The sequence below is a fragment of the Anopheles arabiensis genome, chromosome 2 (assembly GCF_016920715.1).
Source record: "Anopheles arabiensis isolate DONGOLA chromosome 2, AaraD3, whole genome shotgun sequence".
Taxonomy (NCBI): domain Eukaryota; kingdom Metazoa; phylum Arthropoda; class Insecta; order Diptera; family Culicidae; genus Anopheles; species Anopheles arabiensis.
The window spans coordinates 26,747,056-26,768,467 of record NC_053517.1 but is presented as its reverse complement, the minus strand read 5'-3'; the positions used below and the strand labels follow the sequence as shown (position 1 = coordinate 26,768,467).

Below are 21,412 nucleotides of genomic sequence, written 5' to 3'. Positions count from 1 at the left end.
CTGGGGTTAGGTCATCGATCGATTGATCTTGTTTTTTTTTGTCATAAATTCATACACCAACTTTTTTTTAGAACCTTATGTACTATGCTGTTTATCACAATAGTTGTAAAACGAGCTTAATTATCTCATAATAGCGGTTTCAAAATTAGCTAACTAATCCCACAAAAGCTTCACTGGCAAACAGTTTGCTTTGCAAGGCGACCGAATAGACGTTAAAAGCGCATTGTCCGAACAACCCAATTACCCCGAATGGCGCTTCGCATTTACGCCTCGCGCCAGATTGTGCAAAATCGTGGCTTTGCCAAAAAAAACCTCCAACCTAACACAAGATCACCAGATAAGCACTCATGCTACCCATGCTCCATATGATAATTCACCCATAACTGGTGAAACATTTTAAACTGGCCCATTATTTTCCACTTTCCCATTACGACGACAGACGTCCCATACAAACACACACTGGCGGCTAGGTAAGAGGTCATACCGGATGAAACAGAAGCAGAATCGGTAGCAAAGAAGACACACTCCAAGGTGGCCACCATCCATGTGATGGTGGCTCAACCTCTATGTTTGTTTTCGGAATGCTCTCCAGCCCCAAAACCCCGGGGCTGGTGGCGATGCTGATGACGAAGAGCGTGGAACCATTGTTACGGTGCCGCGCACACCACAGAGCCAAGTCGGTCGGTCAAATAAGATAGTGGAGCATGGAACGGAGATGCGCGTGTGTCCGCATTGCTCCATTCAGTCCACCGTTGTGTCCGTTGCCTCGGAGTCTGAAATGCGAACAGACTCTGGTCTAACTGTTTTCCGAGCATTCACAAGTATGTGCCTCGAGCGAAGGGGTGGATTTTTCTATTTCGGCACCCGTGAACTGTGGCGATTGGATGGGATTGTCCTCAATTTGTCTTAATACGGTTAGTTTGCCAATTTTTGCTGACAGATGTAACACCACATTGGGCATCGTGCAGCACCTATTCACCAGATTCGAAGGTATAATAGGATCTGTCACTGAAATTAGCCTCATAATTGAAGTTAACAGGGGCTGCATCCAGCGAAAAGCTTTGAGATAATATGCCCTGGCTCGTGTGGCCACCAACAAGAACTATTATGGCCCCCATGCAAGAAAAACAGTCTAGTCTGATCAAAATCAAGTTTAAAAAAGGCACATCCTTGCATCCAATCTCCCTCTCCGGCGAGCACACCTCCGGTTCCACCAACAACTTTATCGTCCAAACGGTGACTGGTTGGTATTTCATCACCTTCACTAATGTGAACCGAGCAGATGTTGCCAATTCCGCACTGGCTGGTGCTGGTAGAATTTTAATTGGAACTTAACAGCCAATTTATTATTATCTCAAACAAGCTTTAGCTCGAACCACGGCAAACCTGCAACTCAGGGAGAGAGGCGCCAGAATTGCGCAGAGACCGCAACGAGACAACGGACAAGAACACGCGGCCGTACACCTCGATGCCGTTTCGCTTTCAATTATTGTCCAACCTCGATCCCGCATCGGCGATAACTCGCACTGATGATACATTGCGACGTGAAATGAAAGTTCCTCCTCGCTGAAACCTCCACATTCTAGCTATCATTATGCTGATTACAGCAGATTTACAGCGTAGCTTCGTTTTTGAAACGGTAGAGGTAGAGATGGAAAGGTTACACGTTGAAAACGACAGCGGCAATAAGTCGGGCTACGCACAAGCCTGACATGATCATGGTGCAAGAGACCGAAGAACAACATCGGGCACCAGGGCTGGTAGGCTGGGTGGCGTACGGAGCCTTCCGGGGGTTCATTCACTTTTCTCCGACGGCTTAAACGATGGAACCGAGGACCATTGAGGGGAAGCGAAAGTGCTTGAGGCGAGAGTTGTCATAATTAAAATAGTCCTCCGTGTTGCAACCCGCTCGAGCGGTGCCGTACACCCTTAACCCCATCATCCGTCGGAGCTAAACACACAGACATATGCACATCTTCATATCTCGCTAAACCTTCAACTCCTCGCAACCGATGTGAACGATCGCACCAAGGAGCGGTGTACCACGGTGCACCATTCCTTGCTGACAGCAGCGACTGCATCTGGAAGGGACTTTCCGAGCAGCCCGTCTTGGGCCTGGGCAAAGGAATAACGTCCTCGGGAAACGTCAACGCAACCGCATATCTGTGCACGGGCGCGCGACAACACGTTGAAGATGGCCGCGTGTACGTGTCGTGTTCTTGAGGGCTGCCGCGTTGCACTCGCGCGTGTCTGATTGCGATGTGTGGTTGCGCTAATTATAGCGAGACAAGCGGTTCAGTTCAGTGTTTTGCAGGAACCACAAAGCGAGGCGAGGGCAAAAGCACATACACTAACCAAGAATAAGCCATGGTACCGGGCATGGTGGGAGCGTCGTGCTCCTTGCGCGTGTGCATCTTGCCCGGTTACTTAAACGATGTGCGATTTCTACGAATCTTTGCGACATTTGCCGGGAAAACGATCTCAGCTGGACGTGACCTACGGCCACAGGCCAGCGAGGCGGCAACATTAGCGACCATTCTTTGGCGGATGATGAACCACGCCGGTACGAGAAGAAACTTTTTGTAGCACTGTGCGGACACTCTAACGAAGTGGCCACTTCTGTGAACTGTTAGACATTAGGCTCCAGAGCTAGTTTCAGCTCATCCGAGCTTTAAATGTAATGCTGCGAAGCATCATCAAAAGGTCGCATCGAAACACTTTCCCATCTTGCAGTACGCACGCAGCTCGCATGTTACCATTTGATTAGCCTCAAATTTGCATGACCACTTCTTTGCACGAGATCTAACGAAAGAAACCGGAGAGCAGGAACGGTGGAATAAGCAAGTGAGTGAAGCTGCTTCGAACACACTCACACACACACACACACTCATACACAGAAAGTTCCCCATTCAGTGCTTTCTCAGAAGGCAGGAAAGGGATTATTTTCACATTACGACCACGGCTCAACCGCCATTAAAAGCTCATTGTCGCGCGCAGTACGTAACGGGGAGCCAGAGGCACATCTCGGCGCATTCGATACTTGTTGTGGCCCCGCGGGACACTTGGACGGATTTGCGGGTCGGTGCGGCACTTCACAATCCGAATGAGAATAATTGAATAAAATTAGCATACACTATTCACAGGTTCACCTTCCCTGCCGAAAAAGGGTGGGACGAATGGCCCGTGTTACTGTGGTTCCCGTGGGTTCTTGGTTGTAATCTCACGAAACCCACGGGGCTGAGAACCACGACCGCGACCAGCCGTAGGTAGGAAAGAACGGTTGTTTATTGGTTCGTTCTTACATAAGCCCCGTACCGATGGAATGTAAACTGCAGCTCCGCAAAAGTGATAAACTTCAGGCACATCTCTCCGGGAGTCAATTCCGAATGTGAATGGGTCCGGCCACTTCCCAGCCAATCGAACCGGTGCCGTTGGTTGTTGCCTGTGGGAATGGCAACGGAATTGAGTCGTTTGCGTTCGTAAGTATCGAATGATTCGGGCAGTATACAAATTGATGTTTCACTGGTTGGCAGGGCCGCTGGCTTGTTATCGTGTTTGCTGCTGTCGTACCATTTTCAATTCGGTGACTATTAAGATAGATGTGCAAATGATTCTTAAACCCCTCACATGCACTCTGCGGCACACGGGGGGCGGCACACGGCGTCTTTAACTTTGCCCCTTTTGCTTTTTGACTTTTCCACGGTGGCACACATACATACCATTAATGTCGAGGACGCACAGAAGGAAGAGGTCAGTCTGTTTTAGTTTCGTCCAGAATCGTGCGATCCATTAGGCGTATCGCGACGATGCTTACCTGTGGGAGAGAAAGAAAAAAGAGTTGAGCGAATGGAAAGGGGCACAATTTGAGCATTAAGCTATAAATTATGAACGAAGATCGGTTCTATCAACATAATCTTATTTCAATTATGTTTTCTTATCATTTAAGCTTTTCTATCTAGTTTTCCCCCTTTATTTTAAACGCTATGAATGATTTCGATATCAAACGTTACCTTTTTTTACATTTCATTTGCTAAATTCCCACATCAAACAAGCATGTTTATGTTTATGCTGCTCAGCGCTACATAAGCTTTCTAGCAAATCTTTTATTACCTCGATTAACTGTCTCGAGCAAACAAACTGCTCGGCTAATTAAACCGTCAAACTTAGTGCTGTTTACCACCACCATCATCATCACCACCACCACCACCGCAGCACTGTCATTGAGTCAAGTGATTGGTGAAAATGGGATTAGCATCGTCGGCTTCCTTCCTCCCTTCAGCCGTTCATTTTCCCCCGCCCAACGGCCCTTTCTTCGGGCCAAGCACCACTCGTTACATTATTAATCTCCTTTGCCTTGACTCGTTCGTTCGAGCAACTTATCGTTCCACACACGTCCTTTCCGCTGCCGAAACTGTCGAAACCGGTGAGTAGCTCCATTAATTCAGCATACCGGAAGATAAACACGGCCGAAAAACCAACAGCTCAGCCAAAAGCTCCCGAAACACGCGCATGCGCCATCGCATGTCAGTTGTTTCATTGGTTTTGGCGTATTCTTATTTTTTTGCGTCTTGCGTTGCGATTACATTTCTGGTCCAGCTACACCCGGGTGATCTGATTTCGCTCAGACCCCATCATCATTCAAACTACAAACACAGACACACACACACACACACGCACATATTGATAATAAACGATGGATTGTTTTGTGTTGCCTATTTCCTTTTCCCAAACCTCCATCAAACCTTGTTTTTCTTTTTCACCTCGATTGACCAGATCTCATTCTACCCAACCGGGAATCAGTAGCTCCTGTTGGTGTTTGCAGCAACTGCTTCTGGCCCGCTCTCGACATTGATCGTGTCGATCAGGGTAGGCTGTTGGCATTGCACGCAAGATTCGTACGCTAAATTCACTCTCGAAACAAGGTCAACGATTTGCTGGCCAGCCAAACCGAATAGCGTTCGTTTCCAACGCTGATGATTCTTTTTTTCTAGCATTTGGGGGTGCGATTACACAATCGTTTACTGACCTTTTTGCAAACAGGTTTCCCTAGTTTGTACGGCCCAATGTTCGAAAATGATCTTCTGCTTCTGAAGGGCTGAACTCAGGTTCCAGGTGTGAGGTTAGACGACTGTGCTTTAATACATCAATCCAAATGATGCAATGATGATTGTTTGCAGTCGTATATAAAACACTTTCTTCTAACTTTCAACACAAAACCTTTGTCTTGATTGCGCTTATCTTCTTTGTGGGGGGAATATGACAGCTAAACAGGTTTAAAGAAGAGCCTCCCAGCATTAACTATAATATGCTACCAGAAGAGATGAAATATGTTTTCATAATTTAACACCTAAAGACGTGAGAAGCGTCGGCTCGGATGTGCTACCCAAACACACCGTGAAGGAAGCGTACGTCAAGCTCTCTCATGCAGAAACTGGCCAGACCAGGGCAGCGAAGCGCAAAAGGTGGTATCGTAAATTTGGATACACCTAACAAAAGCGGGATAATTCATTCTATCCATTTCTATAACTCACCGCGCGTGTAGCACGGTAACAAAACAAAACAAAAAACACTTCCAACACTTATGCTACGATTCTGCGCATAAAATAACGACGATTAAAGCTGATGTTACAAATTTTTCACTGCATTATTCATACGCATAGCCCTGTTCGTCAGAGGCAAGAGCGATCCTCGTTGGTAGCGTGATGTTGCCCGGTTCGGTCCCGGATTGTAACCGGCTTCAGTGACGCAGCAGCCATCTTTCCTGTCAAGATGGGAAGCGGAAACATGAACCAAATTGCTGTCGGTGCCATGTTCGCGCGATCTAACGCAGAAATGAAACGTCCTCACCAACTGCTCTTAACGAACCCGCAACCGAAGGCAGTGTGTATGGCCTTGCCTACGCGAACATAAAATTCACCATTTTCAATGCTCCACATGGCGCTGTCATGTGTTATGCTGCATCAGGACCCACCACGAGTCAGCAAAGGCAGCAGCAGGTTGTTTGTTGTAGGTGGGTAGTAAAAATAATATTAAGTCATACAACAGCATCATTGCCGGGGTCCATTACAAACCATTATTAAAGCTCACGTGAAGCCGCTTCGGTACGTAGGTGAGAAGCGTAATCGTACATTCGATTGCCGTTAGCTGGTGCATGTTCTTCTACACCTTGCTAATGCCGCTGCTTCGCTTACCTTGGAATGTTTCTAGCTGGCGAATGTGATCGCGAGCGTGTCGTGCCACGAACTAAGCACAGAAATTTCCTTTCTGATTGTATCGGCTTGCCGTAAACTAAACAAAAGCAAAACTCGGTGTGAGTGCATTCCTCCACACCGAAATGGATCTTACTGACCCGGCCAAATGTGTATCTGAAGCAACACATTTGCCCTACTCTCTTTTACATTCCAACAGCCACAACAACAACAAAAACAAGGTGCCCAACAGAATGATACCCATAGAACAAACCATTAAGCACGCGCTGGCTTGGTGAACGAGACACCCAGATGGAAACGGAGTGTCCCTAGTTACCTCGTAGCAGGATTGTGCATTTACCCCGATGGTTGCACCATTGAACCAGAGACCTCCTTCTGGAATAGCGGCACACACACACATACACTTTGCACCAGCGGTTGCATTAACCATCACCTCGTATCGCTCGTCCCGAAGCCTCGTCGTTGGATCGCAAGCGAAAGTAAAAGTTCATGCTCGCGCGCAGTTCCGCGACTGCGACGCACAAGCGACGAACCCTACGTTCAAATGGCGGTTACAGCAGGCACTTCACGTAACAGTGCGCGCACCCCATGCAGTGCGCAAAGTGGTTAAGAATGAATCGTTAAAACACGGCGATCGATCTATTCGCTCGCGAAAAGGATTCCCCACTGTGCCGACCGCGTGTGTAGGGCGGAGGCAAGGTGGGCCATACGCCGGTCGGCCCCGGGAAGTTTGGTGCGGGACAGGTACGAACGAAATGAGTTTTAAACGAGGTGCCTGCGTACCAGTTCGGTTTTATCGGTCAACTGGGCCGGTTTCCGTGGGCCAGTGCAGTCTTTTACCAGCACGCGCTATACTTCCGCGCAAGGTCTGCCAAGCTGACCGGTGAGCATAGCACGGGGAATGATTGGATTGTCCGCTGCTAGCCGACCGTACCCAGCAGGTCATTCGCTGTCGGTTCGTCATCGTTAAAGCGATTGGGTTTTGCTAGCCGCGGCAACTATCGGCGGGAATGGCAACTATCGGGACATTCTGAGCACCGTATAGGAGTAGTTCCCGATTTGCGGTCTCGCCTTTGGAACCAGTTTACGCGCAAGAATCCGTTAGATATTGGCGGGTTTGCGTTGTTGTTGTTGTTGTTCTACCTCTTTCGTCCGCATCAGCTAGTCAAACTCGAACCCATGGCCGGAATGTACCCGTGTAACCTGCACGCGCATAGATGCGTTCGTCTGCAAAAATGCCGCTTGCCGGACAATGAGCTGATGCGCAAGCGGGCGTAACGTAACCGATTGGATCTTTGTTTTTCTTGCTGGGTGTTGCACCGGTGTTCGAATTGTAGTACGATCGATCGAGCCGGGAGAGGTAGCCGGTTTTTGATGGGCACGGAAGTAGACGAGGAATCCCTATCTTTGGATTGGAAGGAACCTTTTCGCTGTGTGCGGTACTTTGAACTGGTCGGACTTTGTAACGTATGTAGCTTATTGAATTAATGTTACCATGTATTTATCACTTTCAGTCAAACATTTATGATATTCAGAACAAGCTTATAAGATGTCGCGAATATATTTACATTACAAAATCCATGCCATGATGCCATTAAAGCCATCATACAAGGAATGTTTTGTCTGGAGTCTGAGCTCTGCTGTAATAGAAAAGCCAAGCATTCAATAGCAATGACTCCATTTATCTTGCAAGTATGCGAGAATACGATCCATCAAGTTCAATTTTCGATCCTCAACCATACCTAACAACACTGTAACATACGGTGAGTCGGTGCCCAAAACCATTTGCAGTCCACTTTTTACGATCCGATATCGCTAAACGGTCCACCTTATCGCATCCAAATGATCACGTGCCTTCCTACTCCCATTCAAATCAATTGAGCACGAATTCAATTCAAATACACCCAACTACTACTGGAGCAGCTTGAAGGCTGCCTGCATTCATCCGATCCAAGCCGCGCTTACTTGTAATTCAGCAGCACTAAAAAGAAGGCCCTTTACATCCCTTACCATTGGACAAGGTAAGATTTGGTTGTTTTTTTTAGGGAGGAGGTGTGTGGAGAATGGTACCTCCGAACGAGAGTGAATTCCATCTGAATGGGATGTTGTCCGCTATTTCAATGCCCGATTTCCCGGAGAAAGGCTGCCCGCGCTCTTGCTCCCTAAACAATCCCAACTATGGCCCTCATAACTGTCAGTTTGGGTCTTTGGGCAGCCCATTCATGTAGGGCCGGCGGAAACGTGATAAATGAATTACGCCTAATAGAGGCGTTTTGTGTGCGGAATCCGCTGCATTGGATCGGTCATTCCCTTCGCGTGACGCTGTGCCGCCCGAGTGCCGCGAGTTTCGGTTTGGAAAATAGACATCATTTTTCAGCAGGCTACCGATTGGGGTTGAAGGGTCTCCCCTCCGTTGTATGAAACGTGGGCACCACCGTTTTGCGCGCGGCACCTTTTAGCGATCGTCCGATCTGTTTTGATCGTGGTTAAATGATTGACCCTACTAGGAAGAGAAGGGGTGCACCTCAAATGCACTATCAAACATTCCATTGAAACAGGTCACTTTCTTTGATTGTCGTGGACTATTTAAGTATAAGTGTTCCATGTGCAGTGTAGGTTGTTGGGATGTTATCGATGCTCAATGCAGTGCCATCTCGTTCGCTCTCTAAACCATCATAGAAAAATCCACCCTGCCGCTTTGCTCTGACGCAGTTTCACAGCTCAATAAGCGAATAAAGCAAGAAACTAATCGAATTACATGGCATTTCTGCAGCGCAGCAAACTCAACTCATTTCTTTGTAGGTTGCCTGCTCATTCACGCCATCGTTGAAAACGGTTGATTGAAAAGTGTAGAAAATTGAATGCGGTAAACCCACGGACCGATCGCTTTATGGTTAATGTTTGACGAGTGCAATGGCTCGACCTGTCCATCGATAGGAAATTGTTGTAGCAGATTTAAAACAGAACTGTGCTTCAAGTCTTCTTCAATGATGGTCCCTTCTATCGATGAAACAGGTATGTCATATTCTTTACAAAAAAAAAACACCACGAAGCTTAGAAAAAGCAAACAACTGTTATCTCACATTCCCTCACACTATTCCACTCCACTTTAACCGTAAGCACAATTTATCAAATGCATTAACCCGCAGACCGCTACCATTCTAACCGAGCGGGGCCTCACCAGTGACCTAATTCTCATCGCCCGGCATCGGGGAAAGAAAATTGACTTTTTACCATTTTCATCGGCCCAAACATAATCACCTAACATAGTCGGACGGACTCGGTGGGCTTTGGTAGGACACATTTTCCCATTTCCTACCAGTCCCCATTCCTCCAGAATTGGGGCTCCTGAACGTTTGCTACTGCTTCTTTCATTACTTCAATCTCTTCGTAGTTTGACTCATCGGAAGAGTTTAATGAAATTCGATTAGACTTTTTCCCTAATTTCACCTTTAGAAGTATTCTTCGACATTTTTTTTTCTCGTTCGGAGAAACAACCAAATTGTTTCTTTTTTTTTGTATATTCTCTCTCCGATCGTCGCTACGGGAACGTGTCTTCCTTTCCATTTGCTACCGTTATTGGTGACTTGCTTTTCCGAGCGTGATCGATCGCGAGCCCGAAAATCACACGCCACCGGTGTGTACCGTTTTCTTTCCGAACAGTTGGAAACAGTCTCAAAAACACCCCATAGACACACACACAAACACGCTTAACCAAAAACAAAACTCGATCAAACGAGACCACCGCAAGCGAGTGATGTGTGGACTTTAGGGCGACGACTCGGTGACCCGTCCGCGTGAAAACATACCGGCACTATGTATCACAGCCCCCTTTCCAGTCAACTGACAGTCATTTCCTTCTCATACTAGCGGTGCATTCTAAACTAGAACAGAATTAAAACAAACTCAGTCTGCCTGCCGGCGTCTTGCCTAGCGATCGATTCACACTCAGCTCGGTCTCGTTCTCGGTCGACCTGCGGCTGCGAGCCGGTGGGTAATAATCGTTCCCAGCTCTCACTTGGCAGCACTTTCCCGCCCCAATACCCAGAGCTACAAATTAAACGCTCGATCTAATGGTAATTAGCATATCCTCCCGTCGAGCGGGTTCGGTTGATGGACCACTTCAGCGCTCACTCGTGGTGCCGCCAATCGATCGATCTCATCGCTGCTACCGGAAAGCAGATCGAAAATATTGTTCAGAATGCGTCCGAGACAGAGGGGGGGGGGGGGGGTTCGTTCTTATTAGCACGGAACCGCTGACCTTCTTCCAGCGTACGTTCTGTTCTGGAAACGGAATGCAGAAGAAAAAACCACCACCCGCTTCTCGGATCTTACACACCGGACCAGGCGGGCACAGTACGGTTAATCATAAGGCATTGATACATGGAGCTAGCCGGGAGATATGATTTACTTTTCCACACGGTGCATTACGAATGAAACTAATCATAATATTTTCTTCCCACTTCGCGCGTATTACCAGGGATTCATGCTGTGCTATGGTAAGGTTCTGGGCTGGGTAGCATAGAAGGGAAAAAAAAAACTTCATCCAAAGCGAAACATCATCACCGCTTCCTGTAGCTAGCAAACTGCGGCACTGGCGAACCATTTATTGTGCGAAAGATGATATTGAACAAATTCAAACAAATACGCTTGATGAAAATTCCCTTCCATCATTCGCATTTCTCATCTGTTTTTCATTTGAATGCAAAAAAGGGGAAACATGTACTTTTTATTAAACCAATACACCAGCAACAGTCTACCGGTGTGCCGGCTAGCCAGACAGAACCTGGTGCGTTCCTGTTCATCGATAATCATTGATATTGCAGCAGGAAGTAAATGGCCACAAAAAATTGAAGGGCATATGCAAAGCGAAACGGATAGATGGGTGGTGGTGGTGATGGTATGCTGCAAAAAGCAACAAACCGGACATCGCAAATTGATGCTTTCTGCTTTATCAATGTAAAACGGTAAAATGGTACATTGCGTAATTTTCTGCTCACCACGGATCAGGTCGGTGCGGTGTTTGTGGTTTCAGTTCTATGCCTTTTGCACCTGAAAATCGAGCTAAGTTGCTGATTGCGAACTGACCAGCCAGTCCACCAAGATATCTACCTACTTTTTGTACTTCTGTACTTTTTAGTTATATAGTTTTTAGTGATAATGTGTGGTTTTGTGCCAAGGAAATAGGCCTACAGTACTCGAGAATAAATTCATTGCTCTTCTATTTTTACTACCATCGAACACAATCCATCACAATTGGCTCACCTTAACACCTAACCCATGCTGTCCACCCTACCACGTGTTGGTCTTGCCCCGAAGCATTCACAATCCCCTAGAAATGGTACACGGCTTGTAAGCGGCTCATCCGGAATGATTTTACGCGATCAATTCATCGATCTTCGTCCGGCCAGACCCCGATCCGGACAGTTGCCGGAGGATAATTAATGATTAATTTTTTAATCGTCAGCCCAATCCCCTCTTTGCCCCCCCCCCCTCTATTGTTGGCTACAATGGAGCTACTATTAATGCAACGGAAACGACGGTAAGCCCAAAAGTCTAGAACTGAGCTCGAAGTCTATAATGAAGCACACCGTAAAACCGCACGGCGTTGTTCTGATGAAACCGCACTCTTACCCGTTATGCTTCGGCAGACTCGCGTTTGAAGGGTTGGCGTTTGCAGTCCCCATTTTCCATCACCCTTTTAACGACCGGATATTGATCGAACTGCTTCGGGCGTACCGATCGATGGGCACTCAGTGTTCTGGCTGCAGAAGCTCACGAGCGTCGTTAAATGCGTTAAAGATCGTGCCGCGTGCAGCTGTATTTTAAACAAGAACCATTTAATCTATTTTGGAGCATCGAAATCATTGCGTTAATTAAACAATAGGGGAACGTGGATGAACGAAAAGAGGATGCAATTATATCACAATATTATATTAGTTTGAAAGGCATTTTTCACTAAATAATGATAAATTCAGTCCAAATATGTTAAATTAATATAATAAATTAACATAAATTTAAATAAAAGCTTACTGACCAAATTTTAACTTCATTAGCAAAATTGATGATGGGAAAACTGAATAATCAATGTAATCTGTCGCTCCTTTGAGGAATGATTAACCACACTACCGGCCCGATTTCCACACTTGACGCTATTTTACCCGGCGACCACTCAGCAATTGCTCATGTTCACCCTGCCCAAAAGCGTGACGTGAACCGTTCTCCCACGTTCGAAGGCAAATGAGAAATGGGAAAACGTAACACACGAATCGAACCGCCACGCTCAACCGATGAGCTGGCATCGGGAACTTCCCCAAAACGAAACCGAAAGTGACACCAATTCGCTAACGGTGCGTGTGTGTGTGTGCGGTACGCGATCGATGATGCATAATAAATGTGCGAATCGAACCGGGCACGACAACAAAAGGGGTGCAAACTTAGCGACGATTAAGCAATACGTGCGTCTCCACTATTACTTAACGCTTCCTGACTCACAAACACATTAGCAAGTTGAGCATTAAAATTACATCGTTTCTCGCTATGGACATCTTACGTTTCAATGGATTTGTTTTGTTTGCTAATTTCGTTAAGGTCGAGTCGTTTATTGTGAATCAAATTAGCTCTTTCATCTACAAAAATGCATTTTCTGCACCAAACTGTGCGGTCTGGCAATGCGAAAAGTGGCTCAACTTGTCACACCGCCTATTTACTCTCTGAGTGGCAAATAACCATATCAAAAGTGCACCGGCTGCTGCACCATCGCGCTTTCCATTGCCATCGATCAGCTGCAAACTCCATCCAATCGTGCGCAATTCATCTGTCTTCAGTTGATCGAAGCTTAAAGGTGATCAGTTTATTTGCTCGCCTCAAAACGGGGCCGTACGTACACAAACACCCGGGTGCAAAACGACCAAAAGCGTCCACCGCTTGGGTGTGGAGACGTTTTGTCCCTTTTCCTTTACAGAAATGCAGCATCACGGTGCAGTCAGAATGATAATGGTAATGAACAATCGTCAGCACGGTTGCAAGTGTACTAGAAAGCCCCGTAACATACCGCGCTCGTGACTGACAGGGAAAGAATGTGTGCCACAGTGCGCAGCATCTAGAGAGCGAGTAAGGGAATCAGAGAGAAGAAAAGAGTTAAAGTGACCGAGTCAATGATACCGACGATAAAGGAGGTGAATGGGGGCTGCAGAAGAATATGCACATATTTATCCCGGCACAACCATTTAAGGTCAGCAGGCAGGCAGCGGTGGGTGAAGTTATGCATCGGTGGTCGCAACGACGCGCGACGCCAAGGTCTTAGATTCCGAACTGTGCTGCCGGCAAAAGGCCAACAGCGGATCACTTGCATAATGCACCATCAACCAGCATCATCAACGCCAAAGCGTCACCTTGCGTCAGTACTTCCGAGGCACCCCGGCACGCTCACAGGCAGAGAAAATAGCGCAAGAAAAGAACGAACGGTCCACCGGGATGGACGAGTTGGAAGAGAGCAACACCAAGTAGGCAAGAAATCTACAACACTCTAAAACCGGCAAACAGCAAACAGCGATAGCAAACCCCTCAGCGGTCTCGGGCAACGGTGGCTCCAAAAGCGATTTTAGCAAAACCGGCCACCAAAGACCAAGGGGTTGGCCCGCTAGCACCGTTTTTAGCGTTTTTAGCCCTGCAGCAGGCTGCTTTTCTCCGCCAAGTCTTGTGTTGTCTTATGTTTTCCCGTTCTTAAATCACACACACACACACACACACAGGCCCAGCCCAGCCCCATTTCCAGTGGAAACCCTGCGGCGGGCAGTAGGAAAGAAGTTGTCACCATTGCCACCGCCACCACTGTCAACTGATACCACGAGCTAGACCCGCTAGGCAAACGAAAGACAAAACGCAAGATTCGCACGACACCGCAAGCGACGAACCCTCGGCATCAACGACCGCCTGCCTGGCTGTTTGGCTACAGTGTATCCGTGTGCGCTTTCTTTCACTCTCTTTGTCTAACCGTCTATCTGATCGTACAATCGGCAGCAGCAGCAACAGCACACGCCGGATGCAACACTGTCCCCGTTGCAGCCATTGTTTCTGCGGCCGGGCCCGGCAGCCAGATAGACTGATATTTTAATTTGAAATAAATTGTTTGATACCACACCGTTGTCCATGCGCGTGCGCACGCGAACACCGGCAAAGGGCGGCAAATGGCAAATGTGGAAATTGAAAGATCAAAGGTAGTTCGGCAGTGGCAATTGGATAGATCGTTGGAGGGCACATTTGCACACCTGCCCAGAGCGCCGCAACAAAACGATCCACTCTGCAAGCGTTTAATGCTGTGATGGCTGAAATAAGCTGAGCCAAAGCAGCTAGCAAGGCGTCTTGTTCATGAATAAAATGAATCATTGTACTTTGGATCGTTTCGTACAGCTACGCTAACTTAAGAAGGGGAAAAGAACCGTACATGTAGAGGAATTAAATAAACTCCCTACATCACCATATTCAAAGCCTAGTCTGTACCAGACAGCAATGGAAAGAAGTACACAAAAAATGGTTATCGCTTTGCGTGACATGTTCTTCGCGGAGACATGCAGAGTTAAAATCTAAACCCGCACACCAACCTAACTGTAGAGTAATTTTGTATAATTGTTATAGCCACCCTTGTGTTCAGGATAGAAATTTCAATTTGCTTTTCGAGAGAAAAAAGCACGATGCGGAGAAGCAAAATATATCCCGCAGATATGTTGCTCCTCTTTCCAACAATCAACGGAAGGCTCCCTCTAGCTGGGTGGTATTCGCCCATGACTAACTAAAAATTACAAAACAAACAGCCCCAGTAGTCTTCCAGGAGCGAGAGACAGAGAAAGAGCTTCCACCTGTTTGTTGGCCGTTGATGCCTTTGTGTCACTGTTTTGCACAGAAACGCTTTGTAGCGATTCCATAGCCCCGTAAAGCCTCCCCCGAAGGCACGTGGGATCTCAAAGAAAGATGCCGTATGTAAACAATAGGGTGCTTCTTCTCTTCGCTTTCCCCGCGTTGTTTTTAGCGTCTCTTTGCTGCACTCCTCCACCGTGGCAAGAAGAAACGTGCATAAATTTATGTAATAGCGCAATTGCATAAACGCCACGACGAATGCGAGTGTGTGATTCGCCACCTAAACCGTTCCGGCTCGATGCTGCTGCAGCAAACGGCAGCTCCTGTTCCCGGCCGCCCGAAGGTTGCATTCTCGCCTCACCCCGCACTGGGCAAATCGGGCTTCTTTTTGCTCAAGAAGCGGGGAACGCTTTTGTCACTTGCCTGGACTAGCTAGCCCCTTCCCATATCTGGTTGATTCCGTTTACGGCGCTCCTCGCACTCGCTGCACTGCCCTGCGTTTTGTTTTCCACCTGCCCTGATTTAGCGCAAGCTTTTCCGCTTACTGTTGGGGGGGGGGGATAAATATAAATAGAAAGCTTTCAGCACGCCGACCACCGATCGATGTGGTGACTTCAGCTCGGAAGCTAACTCTTCCCCTTGCCTTGGGGGTGAACTAACTCGAGGAACGTTTTGTCATTGTGCAGGTGTAGCAATTTTCTCGTTATAACTAAATGCGCTGAGAACCCCCGTGTGTTTGCTGCAGCCGAAAGAAATTGATGTACTTTCACGGTGGAAAATTATCCACCAGCTGCACCCTTGGAGCTTGGTATGCTTTTTCCCTATCCTATTCCTCTCGCATAGAAAGGAATTTAAAAGCTCTGTCCAGCTAATTTTATGACACGTTAGCCGTCCTTTCTTAGCTATCAGTAAGAGTACCGGTTTCTGATGCATACTAACAGAATAGTAGAATGCGTTATACATTATCACAACGTTATGGTATTGAATTTTTAGCATAAATGAAGTACACGTTTAACAAACACACAGTAGCACTTATGACTCCTGTTCCAGTTTATAAGCTTACTGCAAATGATTAAACTTTTCTACAACCTTTCCGTAAGTTCTGCGCCTTGTCTCATTGCAAAGTAATCGTGGTGACAAAATAGAAACCGTTACCACCGGGTTAATGTATCCACTGTAAATACGCACACCTCGTTTAACCGGTCGATCAAGGCGCGATCGAGCGATGAGCAAATTGGACCTCGCGAAGTATTTCCGTTCGACCCCGATCCGTCGACACTCTAAGATCGATTTGGTGCGACGCTCCAGACCGATGTGGCCATTAAATGGAGCCCAACGAATCACACGATCTTACCTACGGCAAAAGCACAGCGACCCCAGGTGGCATTGACATTGGCAGGAGAGTTACATAAAAATCACAGCCCACACTGTACGGCCACAATGCCACAATGGGTACGATGAACTTCAATAAAACGAAAGTAAAATCATCGCGATCGATAAAACAAGGAACCGAATCAAAATACGCTCGCACAAACTTTCATTAAGACTTTTACGATCCTTCCCCCATGCGTCCTCGCGACCTTCCCTTCGCCTCACGCTGGCCTTGAGCGGGGACCAAGAAGAACCATTCAGCCAACGATGGCCGGGTCGGGTGTCACTCAGCGCGCTTCCAGCTGCAGCTAACCATTAAGCCCACACTAAGCCGGATGAATTGTGTGGCGCGTACCTTGTGGCGAGTGCGGCCTCCCTCCGGCGCCCATACGGCGCCACACTCGACTCCGAGCGCTCATCCGCGCATTTGATTCGATTCCAAGGAAAACAGAAAACCATCCCCATAAACGATTAGAACTGTAGCCCGGGCGAGCCCGGGGAGCATTACGCGAGCCCAATGCGAGTGGTAATAAAGATTTAGTACATTGTTCTTTCTCCTCCCTCTGGGGCCCGCGGACGTAGCACCGTCCGTGATTGTTCTACAAAATCTGCGCGGGAGCAACGTGATACAGCAATAAAAATAGCTAACGAAACTAAAAACACACGGAAAACCGCGCTCTGCCCGCTCTACACGTCGAGAAATATTACCTCTAATTAGTTGGCTGCTTGCGTATCTTCGTATCTTCTGGCCGTTCTCGGTTGCGGTTTGTTCAACTCGATCAATCGATCGCAACCGGGCAAGTTGGAACTTCGACGATGCAAGCCGATGATGCTGGATGGTCAGAAACGGCGGGCGTTCAATCTGTTGCGCAGGTGGTGCACTTTTTTCTGTTATCTTTTTGTATCAGTAAGTTTGTTTATATTGTTGTTACACTGCTTTTAGTTCAATATTAAATTGCGTTGATTTTTTTAAATTATTTTATATACTTTTAAATATTTTTCTCCTTTTCCACTTGTTTGCTTCTTTCTCCTCTAAGCACAATGCACTTTTCGTTCAATACACAATTCACGCTTTACGCCTCTCAAGAACCACACGAACTTACATATGCACACCACCGTATACAGATGCACTCCACCGAAATGGTTCAACCTCAACCTGCCAGCTCTAATTCTTTCCTTGCTTCACGATTCACTTAAAATTTTCCACCATTTCATGTGGCCAGCATACTTTCTGCACTTAATTCTTTCTTTCCTTCAATGCTTCTACGCTACAAGCGAAATATGCCCTTAAATCGATCGGGAAGGAAATACTTTCACGCTACCAGCGCCTGCTTGTAGTTCGTGCCGGTGTAGTACTGGCAGGTGTTTGACGATGCAAAAAAGCACTCACACAAAAGAAACACAACACACACATGCACACTTACACTTGGATACACCGGTAAATCGGACGAAACGAATCCGACCTGCAACGAGAATTTTGCAAACGAGCAGTGTAATGAAGCGGGCAAGGTAAAATGAGGTAAGTCGAAGGCGAAAGAACGGACCGCGGTCCGATCTGCGGCGCTGTGAGATCGCTTAAACGCACGATGAACGCGAAATGAGAACCGAATCTAATTGACAACTTGTTAAAAAGCGATTTATCAAGCATCTTGTTATGATGGGCTCTCGTGATGCTCATCTGCTTCTATTCCAGTTTTTTTTACTGATGCTGCTGCTGCTGCTTTGCCTACAAACGACACCTTCCGTGCTTCCCGGAACGGTTGCACGCTGGAGCTTTTTTGCATTGACGCGCGAGTGAGAGGGGAAAAAAAGCAAACCAAAGGTACAACCGCGCAGCCCTTGCCCGGTCAGTGGGTGCGCGGTAGGCCAATGGCCACGGGTTCGGACGAACCTTTGCCGCGAAGCTAATGGGATCGAATTTCCTCAACCCAGCTTATCCAGAGGAACGGAAATGAACACCATGGCGAACCGGCGCAACCGTCTGAGCACGTGTGGTAAGAAAAGCATCAAGCGGGGCACCAACAGGGGCACCCAGCAGACTGGTTGTGAGATCGTGCCACTTGTGTGTGTGTGTATGGAGATTTTTTTCTTCCCATTTTCCACCACCCCAAAACCTCTGGTTTTGTTGTAGTTCCTCTTCACCATGGCTCAATTGTGGTTAAACTATGTGACCGAAAAATCTAAACCACACGAGTTGGCGAAGAGTTGGATTCGTGCTGAGCGGAAGTTAACGCTCAAACACCTCTACCAAGTGCCCTGGCGAGTCTGGAAGAAAGAGGGGATCGAGTAGACCAGAATCGGGTCACCGTTGGCGCGGAAAATGCCGTTTGCTGCCAGCGACAATTGATGCGGCTGATGGGATTTCATTAATGCTGTTAGATAACGAGCTCCAGCGTGCGGGGAAACCTTTTTCGCGGCGCTAAACAATTGAGAGCAGTTGGCCGTTTATGTTTTTTCTCCACTCTATTCCGTTTGTTTTTCTGGTTGTAAATTTTCGGCTGCTTTTCACAGCACTGGTGCGCACCGTGCAGTGTTGCAGTTTGCATAAAAAGCGGCTAATACAGGTGCGTGATATCATTAATTCTTGGCGACGCTACCTTGGAGTGACTGTAGCGCTTCATTAGGCATTTTAATTTCTCAAATTGATTACATTTCATAAAAAAACAGTATAAAAAAACAGTGTCAATTTCAGACCTGCTTTAGTTAGTATGCTCAAACAAGATGCGAGCATAAAAAGGTATCATAAAAAATAGCAAAATATTTGCTTTAACTCTAAATCCCATCAATCGTATCAAATCAATAGGCAATTTCATTTTGCGATTTGCAACCATCACTTTTACTGCAAACGTCCACAAGTGCAATATACTTGCGCCGTGAAATGATTTATTTTACAAGCTCCCGTATTTCAATCAGTCTTATCCTTCACCGGCTGCCCGTTGATTGATTCATCCACCAAGTGCGGCACTCTCCTTCACCTGGGACGGAAATTCAATTCCTTCCCTTTCGCGCTGGACCTCGATGACCGGCACTTGCATAGCATGTCAAATTTATTGACAAGATCTTCACGATCGTCTCGAAACCTTGCAATGCAGAGGGCCTAACAAGCAGCAGCCGCAGGAGCAACAACACTGGTAGCAACTGGTTAACAATTTGCAGCAGAATTGAGCAATTTACGATGCATCGAAGCGGACATCTCGGTCCGGATCTGGTTAAACTGGAGTCTTTGCTCCCTTTTGTGAAACTGAAAGCACAGTTCCTGTTTCACATTTTGCATCCTGTTCGCTGGTTGCAGTCGAGCCCGGGCTGGCTTCCAATGCAGTGTGTGCAGCAGCAGCAGCCGCACCAATCATCCGTTTTTGATCGCTTCTGACCCGAACGAAACAATTGGTCACAGATGCCTGTCCCTTTCGACAAACATGGTGGCATGAGTTTGCTGATCGTAACCTCTTAATGTGCAATCCAGCTTCCCACTTTCTGATTGTTTCCTGCCCGTCAACAAGAACGGTGAGTTTTTGCGTTGGGAAACTGCTGGTCTGCCCGTCTGGTGGACGAGACGTGCATCGGGATAGAATGTACAGATTATCGCATGCTTTCGCTTTTGGGGCGCAAATTATCGTCCTTTGCCCTTTTGCTCTATCGCTCGTTCAAGTGCCGAGAACGGACCACCAAAGCATCAAGGTAACAAAAAGGCAAAAGTGATTACAAATTATTTCTAGGTTATTATAAAGATATTAGGCAAATTTAAGTTTTTTCAACCCCTGCTTGAGCCTCTCTTAACTGAGTGTGAAAAGTATTTAGTCATTAAGGTTCTATGGTAAGATTGAAAGATTCTTCCACACAATCAAATAGAGTTTTTGCATCGAATTTTGTTACCGAACTTATTATTTTTTCCTCTTACAACACACACGCACGTTGAAGCATAGAAACGCGAATACAACCACTCCTCAACTCAGAACTACACCATTCGTTTTACACATTCAGCGCAAAGGCATTGCGTTTCGATTCGAATCAATCAACCACAATTGTATTCCACCAAACATAAACATTCCCACCGCAGTGCGAAACGTTGCTCGACTGTTGCTGTTTTCAAGAACACATGAGGCGAAGGATTACGCTTTTCTCTGTTGTTCTACTCTGTTGTCTCTCTATCTCCCCGTGTACCATTCAACCAACAAAACCAATCAATGCGAGGCCCGTTTGCCTTTCCTGCACCCACTCTTGTCAGCGTTTGCTTTGACTATGGTGCGAGCGTGCGAGTTTAATTTCTGCTCACACACCAAACGTAGAAAACCGCTACACAACGCACGGGAAAATAAAGTTTTGCTGCGCGTACCCGGGAAAGCTTTTCTGTTTTTCTTCGTACGCGCTGTGTGTACTTAATGTATGAAGCGTAAGAAAGGAAAATCTTCCAACGAGAAGAAAATCTTGCACGATCGCACTGGTATGACTGGACCAGGTACACACTAATGCTGCTGATTGCGGTGGCTCGACAGTACACAGTTCTTTTCTCACCTTTCGCACAGCGCACACACTGCACAAACACCGCAACACGCAACGCGCACTCGTTTCGACGCCCGAGGAAAACCGTTTCGTCTTGGCAAGTGCGTCCGAACCGGTCCGTAGTCAGCAAATAACTGACTGTGATTCCGAGCTGGATGGAGCGCGTTATCGTGGAGAGCCCGAGTGAAGCAGTTTCGGCCGGGTCAGGGCTCGTCAGACGCGTTCAGATAAAAGTGTAGTTTTAGTAAGTTGGTATTGAAATAAAATAATTGATTGATGGTCAACATGAAATACAAAGATGTGTATTTCAAAAGTAATTTAAATGACCATATATATTATATGTTTATAGCAACACATTTTTTTGTAACAAACATCATATTTTGCTACAGTGTATAAATATATAAATAAAATAACATATTTTCCTACGCCGTAGAAATTATCATAAAATATAACCTGTTACAAAGTTTCGCCTTGCG

The 21,412-nt window shown here is 46.8% G+C and overlaps 1 protein-coding gene across 2 annotated transcripts in view; it reads right to left on the bottom strand.

The window, feature by feature from the left end:
- The window catches only part of LOC120908806 (serine proteinase stubble), a 100,742-nt gene extending 79,683 nt beyond the window's left edge, over positions 1-21,059 (bottom strand). Inside the window, exons 1-2 of one of the 2 annotated variants that reach the window (XM_040320188.1) lie at positions 20,949-21,059; positions 17,145-17,899 (exon numbers count right to left, since the gene is read on the bottom strand). The gene's annotated coding sequence lies outside the window, so the exon portion shown is untranslated. Of the gene's footprint in view, positions 1-17,144; positions 17,900-20,652; positions 20,926-20,948 lie in introns of those variants that run through there. The other variant, XM_040320189.1, reaches the window with a different exon arrangement.
- Positions 21,060-21,412: the final 353 nt, after the last annotated feature.